The sequence below is a fragment of the Ochotona curzoniae genome, unplaced genomic scaffold (assembly GCF_017591425.1).
Source record: "Ochotona curzoniae isolate NIBS_2020 unplaced genomic scaffold, NIBS_Ocur_1.0 scaffold_2683, whole genome shotgun sequence".
Lineage (NCBI taxonomy): Eukaryota > Metazoa > Chordata > Mammalia > Lagomorpha > Ochotonidae > Ochotona > Ochotona curzoniae.
Genome location: NW_024467100.1, coordinates 2,025,877 through 2,033,781, shown reverse-complemented (window position 1 = coordinate 2,033,781; position 7,905 = coordinate 2,025,877).

The window sequence follows — 7,905 nt, the reverse complement described above, 5'->3', positions numbered from 1 at the left end:
ATCTGGCTTCATCTGCCCTGGGCACCACCAGGAAAGAAAACTGTGACAATAATATCTGCAACTGTTGTGATGGATGCATTCACTGTTAAGTGCAAAGCACTTCTCTCCTTTGCCAAGAGCCCCAGTTGGATGCTGTGGGGGAGAATCCTTTTTCCACCTATGCCTCTGTGCTCTCTCAGGTTCCAGCCCACAGCAGTGTCATGCTCACAGCATGAACTCACATGCTTGCATGCGCGGTGCAAACCCTTTGTACCTTCCATGGCATTGCGCAGTGGCAAGATGGAAAGATGGTGGTCCAGAGAAATCTCTTCGCTGAAAGGGACCTTCGGAGAGTATTTCTTTGTCTCCAGGAAGCCTCTGTCTAAGTCCTGGACAATAGCTGGGTATTTTCCAACTGCTAAATCTCTTCAAGGAAATTGGAACATGACTGATCCCATCTTGGAACAAATTTCAAAATGCATTTTTGCAGACAAATTAACTTCCTAGTTGTGTCACCTGACTAACTATGAAACCGCACTGTCTCCTTCCATTGACCGCATGCCCCCAAATAAAATAGCTTGCCTTCTCATCGTTACTAAAAAATTTCTAACTTTTCTTTCAGCTCATTCCTCATATAGGACTTATTGATAGCAGGCATTTGACAATGCAATTTTGGAAGAAGAAATACAAGCCATTTTTAAACCACATTGATGCATTTATTGACTTTTGCATGATTTTTACACATTTCTAACACTTTTCATCCTGTCTTCTCATGTGAGGTTGGAGCTTTGCAACCCAACCAAGGGCTCCTGAGTCAGCGTTGCTGTTTCTAATTACTGAACATCTAGAAGCGTTTCCAGACAACTGCTCAGCATTATAGCCCCACCACCAAAACCTGAGAGACAGAATTCTTGGTTACAAAATGTCGGAGTTTGAGGTTGAAAGACAACTTCCATTATAACCTCCTGTTTTCACTCACTTATAATTGTCCAGAAATTGTCCTTTTGCTCCAAATCATTCCATGCTCTGTTTCCATGCTAGGGATGAAATTGCTTGGAAAGTCTGAACAAGAATGGTTTTGCCAGTTTGGAATCAGGCAAGTTGGGGTGGGGCGAGAAGCCTTGTTCAGCTGAAAAACAAATAAATGTGCATCCCTGGCTGGGGACAACCCCACTCAGCCATTCCCTTGTTCCCCTGGCTCTTGTGTGGGTGGTCAGCTGCATCCAGGGGAGGAAGTGGCTGGGAATGGAGCGGAAACCCAGAATTCCAAGAAAGAAATTCCAAGCCACAGTGACATAGATTTGTACTTTCTGTCCCACAGTGGGAGAGAGATGGGGATGCTGTGTTAGCTGCAGAAGCAGGCAGTTTTCTCTTTGTGGGATACCCACGTTTACTTGCAACAGGGTGCTGTGGCTGAAAGTGTGGGGTTCGGGGGAAGGCAGTCCTGAGGTGGCATTGGGGTTCTGCCCAGGATTGTTTATATGATATTGACCTGTTACGTAACTCTCCTGAGATTTGCTGTCCTCACCATTACAAAGGGGATCCCTGTAGCTCCCACCTCCTAGAAGAAATGAAAAAGAAAATGAGGAAATGCGTACAAAATGCGTAGCTGGTGTTTGGCACAAACAGTACACAATCCAAGTCACAAACAGCAGACTACAGGCAGGAATGGAGAAAAACAAAACCGTAGCCATTCGTGGAATTAAAACAAAATCATTTACTCAGAAAGCCAGAATTACAGGCAGAAAGCAGAGAGAGATCTTCCATGCACTGCCTCACTCTTCAAATGGCTGCAATGGCCAGAGCTAAGCCAGTCCAAAACTGGGAATCAAGCACTTTTCCTGTCTCCCACGTAGGTACAGAGACCTGAAGATTTAGACCATCCTCTACCACTCTCCCAGACCATAGTAGAGAGCTGGATCAGAAATGGAGCAGCCAGGACATAAGCTGATATCCACATGGTATGCTGGCACCAGCAGGCTGAGGACTAACCTGTTACATCACCATGCTGGAACCAACATGTGAAATTTTTGACAGCTTTATTAACATCTTGGGATTGTGTGTATTTGTGTGTGTGCTTTGTTTTTCAATGCTTGATCTCCCACTTCTGTGGCCACACCTCAGTTTTTGTTTTAGGAATGCATCCTTTCCTGGTCTTAGTCCATGTTGCTTAGCCCGTGTTGCTGTCCCTACCATAGTTCCCGAGGCTGTATCTGGGACCCAGTTCTAACCAATGGAAGCCTCTAACTGTGTGCTCCAGAACGTCCCTCTGAATGTGGACAGAGAGGCTCTCTGTCTTCTTGTGTTAGGTTACCAGTCTGCAAGGATGCCAGCTTAGAGTTCCTGTAGCCTCCTTTGGTCAAGCTTGCCAAAAAAATCTGTGATGGCAAGAGCAGCAGACCCCAAGAGCTGGCAAGAGTCCGGCAAGCCTGTTCCAGGGCCTGGACCCTGTTGTGCCTGCAGCTGGTCCTGCTTGCTGACTTTCTAGTGTTGTGAAGCAATCGGTTTCTTAGGTTTTTGCTTAGCCAAGGTTTTTTGGTTTTTTTTTTTTTTTTGGATTTATTTTGCTTCTTTCTAAAGTCAAAGTTATAGAGAAGGAGAGACAGAGACAAAGACAGAGAGATCCTCTACCCACTGGTTCATTCTTCAGGTGTCCGTGATGGCTAGCACTGAGCCAGGTCAAAGCCAGGAGCCAGGAGCTTCATCAAGGCTCCAGTGTAGGTGACAAGGGTCCAAATGCTTGAGCCTTTTCCTGCTGCCTTCCTCATATCATTAACAGGGAAATGGATAGGAAATAGAGCAGCTGGGATACAAACCAGTGCCCATAAGGGATGCCAGCATCACAGGTGGTAGCACAACGCCAGTCCTTGAACTCATCCTGAGTTGGGTCTCTACTATTTACATTGGAGCTTTTTGGAACAGAGGCTCAGATATAAATGCATTCATCAACGACACATAAATTTCTCTTTTATTTTATTTTTTCATTTTATTATTATTTTATGATATAGTTCCACAGGCTTGACACAGAACTTTCATGGCTTGTCTGTCGGCAGCTTTGGACAAGTCCCTTTTGTTCTCTGGAATGTCAGCAGCTGTATCAAACTGATGCAAGGAGTGGCAGCCCAAGTCCCATTATTCTGGGATTCTGTGATTTGAAAGAGACAGAATACCTCTATAGGCTAGATCACAGGCTGTGCTTCAGTATTGGATGACAGAAGAGATTATGAGATTGTATCAACAGCATTGTTTATAGAGCCAGTCAGATTCTGAGTCTGATTGTTGTTTTCCCCAGGTCATAAGCAGAGAGCTGGATTGGAAGTGGAGTTGCTGGGACATGAACTGGTGGCCCTATGGGATGTAGCACCACAGGGTAGGGATTAGCCTACTGCACCACCATGCTGCCCCTACTTCCTTCTAATCTCACTTCTCTATTTTAGTCCAAAGATGAAAGGCTTCTGCTTCTCTACTGCCGTCAGGGGTACAGGGACAGAGCCTGGGCCTTCTCTCTCCATCCTGTCCCTTGCTCTCCCTGGTTGTCGGTCTGATTAGTGTGGCTGGGAGAGCAGCCATCCATCCAGCCACATGGCTCCACCAGGCCAGAGGATGGGTAAAAGCCTGACCTGCTACCTGCATGAAGCAGGTTCAAGTTCAGAGGCCAAGTACTCCTGCTACCTAAGGAATAAATCCCACAGGAACTTTGGGCTCACCACTGAGGGTCCCCATCCCCTGATCCCTTCTGCTATGAAAGTGACATCTAGGTACGTTTGAGCAAATCAAAGTTAATGTTCTTCTCAAGGTAATAGATGGTGTTAAATCTCCCAATTTACAAGATACTTGTAACATTTACAGCTTTCAAGGATGTGACGTATCAATTTTTTTCCTTTTTTTTTTTTTTTTACAGTTTTGTAGGTATAGATTCTTCCCTTTGTTTCCTCCCTCCATGTTCCCCCTGCCCTGGCTATAACTCCTCAAGTTACCACTGTGTCAAAATATTTAAGGAACTCCTACCAGTCGGTAAGAAAAATGTCAAGAAACATAATAGGAAAACAAAGGATATACAGATATATATCCACATAAATGTGTCTATACATGCATACACACACACACACACACACTCAGCTGTATATGGGGCTTCCAAAGCTTCACGGGGAATAAGCATTGTATTTTAATTCAAACTTCCTGTTCACAAACTTCCTGAAGCCTCCTCTCTCTTTGCCTCTTTGCACTGCCTGCCCCCGCCCCTTACACACACATACATATATAAAATCTTGTAATCTGTTCGGACTGCTAGAATAGAACACCTTAGATTGAGTGACTTATGAGCAATGCAGGTTTCTCACCAATCTGGTGTCCGGGAAGTCCAAGATGCAAGTCCTGGCAAGTGCAGAGCTTGCCAAGGACCTGTGTGCGGGGTAAGAGGTATCCGCAGCATCCGCATGGGGCTCTCGGGCCTCTTCTCTAAGGGCACTGGCCCCCTTCTGGAGAGCTCAGCCCTTTTCATTGCCCAATGGCCTCACGCCTAACATCATCACCTTGGAGGTTTGGGCTTCAACCTATGCATTTTGGGTGCACACAAACATTTAGCATATTGCAATATATACCAAGGTACCAGGGATGGGGTCTGATACTCCTCCGGGCCAGGCTTAGTCTATAACTCTGTTAAGACAAGTATCAACAGGTCTAGTGGCTAAAGTCCTTGCCTTGAACGGGCAGGGATCCCATATGGGCACCGGTTCTAATCCTGGCAGCTCCACTTCCCATCCAGCTCCCTGCTTGTGGCCTGGGAAAGCAGCTGAGAACAGCCCAAAGCCTTGGGACCCTGTACCCGCATGGAAGACCCTGAAGAAGCTCTTGAATTCAGATCAGATCAGCTCCGGCCATTGCAGCCACTTGGACAGTGAATCACTGGACGGAAGATCTTCCTGTCTGTCTCTCCTCTCTACATATCTGACTTTTCAAAAATAAATAAATAAATCTTTTTAAAAAATAAGCAACAACAAAGAAATGGAGCATCTGAATGGCTAATAAAGCCACCGAGAGGAGCTCAACTGCTCCAGTAACAAAAAGAAGGCCAATCAGAGAAAGGTATCTCTTTATAGGCAGCACACTAGCAAAGTCAGAAATGTGAGACCTACCAAGTGTTAGGAAGCAGTGTTGGAGTGGGCGTCTCACGCCCTGGTGGTAGCTGATGCTGTATCTGTGTATCAGACAAACATTTTCAGAGCGACACGGGGTAACGGGAGCTGTGTCTCCTGTGCAGGTCAACAAGGACCATCACCCAAGGCTGCCTATCCTGAGACAGTTGCAAGCTACCACGTGCTTGTTGGAATGCTCTGTAGTTATTGAATGGATCGGTTAGAAGCAGGCTTTCGGCACCACATTTAGGATAGGAGCTAAGGTCTCTGGGTTTGAGTGTCAGCTCTGCTTCCAAACCCACTTTCCCGTTAACGCAAACCCTGAGAGACAGTAGGTACTAGCTTGCTGTTGAGTTCCTGCCAGCCATGCGGGAAACCCACGGTGAGTTCCTGGCTTCTGACTTTGACCTAACCGCAGGCAGGTGTTTGAGGGAGCATGATAACAAATGGAAGCTCTCCATCTCTCTCTATCTCTCTCCCAACCCCATCCACACCTCAAAAAGTATAAAAAGAAATTGGAAAAAGTTATACAGGGATTCAAGAGGGACTCCCCAGCATAGTGTGGAGAAAAACAAATCACTTAGATTTACATCAAAAAAATTCATCCATGCACACTTTCAAAATACACAAAACAATACCATTTAATTTTCATGGATGTCCGATGTAGAAATAAACATATGAAAGATCTCACCACAAAGCACTGGATATAGCAGTTGGACAGGAAAACAAGAGACCAAAGGTCTGTTTGCCATCGACTGACCAACTCCAATCTCTTCACTTGTAGCATCTTTATAACTCATGGTTTAGCATGGTGCTGAGCCTACAGCATGTGCTCCACTCAGTCTCAGAGCCAGCCAGTCTGTGTGTCCTAACCCTCCGACTGCAGGCTTTCCAAAGAACAGGATCTTGAAGAGTGTACTCAGGAACCACTGTCCCCTCACAGTGAACCCCCTGCCTCCATCTAACTCTCTGGAAGAAAGTTTTCAATCCAGCTCGAAAGCATACTGTGGACCCCGTGGGGTAGAAGGAACCTTGGAGGTGGCCTAGTCCAAATCCCGGCCTTCCGAATCCGCCAACGGGGGAGATCCTACAGCTGGAGTTGAAAAGGACTCCATTTACCACCTTCCCCATCTTCATCCTTCCTCCCCAGGAACCTGACCTGGATAAGCACTGCTGATTACAGCAGGGCGGCTACTGCAGGCTGGAGATGTGCTCATCTGTGGCTCTTACACCTTCCCTCCATCTCAGCTCTGCAACCTGCTAGGAAGAAAGACGTAAGTACAATTTCCCTAAAACGTGGTTTCGCTGAGGACTCATGTTCAGATGTTGCCAGAATCCGGTCCATTGTGGGTGTCTGGGGAGTGCACCAGCGGATGAAAGCCCTTTTTCTCCCCCTCACCTTTCTCAAATTAAATGCATTTTAGGGGAAAGGTGCCAAACTCCACCTCCAAGAAAGGACCGAGTGTCAGTGCTGACACTTGAGAGAGGTGACCCAGGGACAGCCCAGGCTTCTGCCTGCCTGCAGCGTCCCAGGCCAGGCGGTGCTCGTGTGGGAGGTCAAGGCGTGGACGTGTGGCAGCTGCGAGGGGGCTGGCGGGAGGAAGTGTGGTTTTCTCTGAGTTTGGAGCCTACGCCTGGCTGTGGGAGCGCCTTTCCCCTCGCCCCCGAGATGGAGTTTCTGTGCCCACATCCCCCAGTCTGAAAAAAGCATTCTGTTAATGCCATTTTCAGCAGCGCATACGTATATGTGAACAGGGGTGACACATCCTCTGAGCTTGTTTCCAAACTCGTTCCCTACCCCACCGCAGTTCAAACTGCTGTTTTTGTTTTCATTTCCGAAACGCGACCCCTTCCTTCGCCGGCAGCCGCGTTCCCGGGAAGGGAAGGGAGCGAGCAGCAGAGGGCGCCCGTGCCTGGCAATCCTGCACCGAGCGGCCCGCAGCTGCACACCCCAGGCCGGCTCCCTGGGGGAGTCTGGGCCGCCGCCAGCTCCTCTGCGGTCTGCGGTCAGACACGGCTGTGCGCGCCAGCACAGCCGCGGGAGACGCTGCCACGGACTTTTCCAAGCAGGAGGGTGCAAGCTGCCCGTCCCTGGCCGGGAAAGAGTTTGGGTCTCCAAGCCTCTTCCCAAGCCAGCAGGGGTGTTGTTGCCAGGGTGGCCTTGCCTGCCCGCCCTAGGGGAAGTGGGGACGAGGAGGGGAGCCCTGGGCGTCTCTTCCACTTTCTTCTTAGTCCCTGCCAGGAGCCACCTCAGTCAGATCCCAGAGCCAGAGCAGGCTCTCGCTCTCCCTGCTGCGAGGTGAAGGCTCTTGGGGTTTGAGAAGTGAGGTCTAAGATATTACGGGTTGGGAAGAAACTGATCCTGAAACAACAGATGAAGGGGCAAACCTACCTTGCACAGACAGATGGGCTTCAGGACGTTGTGAAATAATGGGGAGAATAAAAGCTAGGAGTCAGGACCTGGTGTGTAGGGGACATCCAGGTGGGGGGGGTGACATGTGTCGCTGGGCCATGGTGGAGGCTGTTGAATGACTCCCGACTGTACAATCAGAGGTCACTTTTCTCTGAATACCAGTCTGAAACCGAATTAGCCAAGAAAAAATGATTGTTCCTGCAGGAGCTATTGGCTGCATGCTAAGTTGTTTGCCCAAGTTCTACCTTTATTTAAAAACCCCCTTACCACTGGGTATTTGTGACTTGCGTTTCCCAACCCATTCCTTTGCTGATTCATCTTAAACACAGAATACGCAGCTTTAGTCCAGGGCATTAGCCCGGAGATCTTGGCATTGGG